Below are 1,249 nucleotides of genomic sequence, written 5' to 3' on the forward strand. Positions count from 1 at the left end.
TAGGTGAAAGTCATATGCATAATTATCTGAGGACTTAACTCCTTGTTTTGCAGTTTAATATACCCTAAAATTTCCCGTAATGTAATTACAACATAAATTGGGGGAGAATTATTTTCTAATTGTTTAGAAATTGTTCTCTGTTCCAGAAAAATTACATCCCCAACAAGACTATAGCTCTTGGTGTGTGAGCAATCAATTCAACACTGCTATATCAGTCTGCATTCGTAGTAGCATTTCTGCATATACGTGCCAGCATCTGCCTACTTCAGTATGTCTTTCAGCATAGTGCATTCTTAGCATTTATATATTGAAAGACATTTTATTTTATTACAGTTAACAACCAAAAAACAAACCCATTGCTGTTGAGTCAATTCTGACTCATGGCAACCCCATGTGTTACAGAGTTGAACTGCTCCATAGGTTTATTTTTGGCTGTAATCTTTACAGAAGCAGATCACCATGCTTTTCTTCCACAGAGCCTCTGCGTGGGTTTGAACAGCCAATCTTTAGGTTAGCAACCGATGGCAAACTGCTTGTGCCATTTCCCTTTTATTTCTGCTTTATGTTAGAGGTAAGTCATTATATGTGCACTTTGAAATTACGTGTTAGGTAGATTATATTATCTAATATTATCATTTCAGTATAGTAAAGGGTGATGTTACAATTTACCAAAGAGGGGTGCAGGTATGACCCAGCAAGCCCAGTCCCAGATATATATACACAAAAGATTGAAAGCAGGAACATGAACAGAAACTTGTACGCCAATTTTTATTGCAGCACTGTTCACAGTAGCTAAAAGGCGGAAACAACCTAAATGTCCAACAACAGATAAACAAAATGTGGTATAAACGTACAGTGGAATATTACTCAGCCAAAAAGAGAAATGAAATTTACATGGAGGTTACAACATGGATAAACAGTCAAAATTTATGCTGACTAAAACAAGTCAGTCACAAAAACACAAATATTGTACTATCCCATTTATATGAAACAGGCAAACGTATAGAGACCAGTTCTAAAAAGCAAAGATGTCACTCTGATGACTAAGGTTCACCTGACCCAAGCCATGGTTTTTTCAATCGCTTCACGTATATGCAAAAGCTGGACAATTAAAAAAGGAAATAGACGAATTCATGCAATTGAACTGTGGTGTTGGCAAAGAATATTGAATATACCATGGACTGCCAGAAGAATGAACAAATCAGTCTTAGAAGAAATGAAACCGGAATGCTCCTTAAAAGGGAAGATG

The sequence above is a fragment of the Trichechus manatus genome, unplaced genomic scaffold (assembly GCF_000243295.1).
Source record: "Trichechus manatus latirostris isolate Lorelei unplaced genomic scaffold, TriManLat1.0 scaffold00024, whole genome shotgun sequence".
Taxonomy (NCBI): Eukaryota; Metazoa; Chordata; class Mammalia; order Sirenia; family Trichechidae; genus Trichechus; species Trichechus manatus.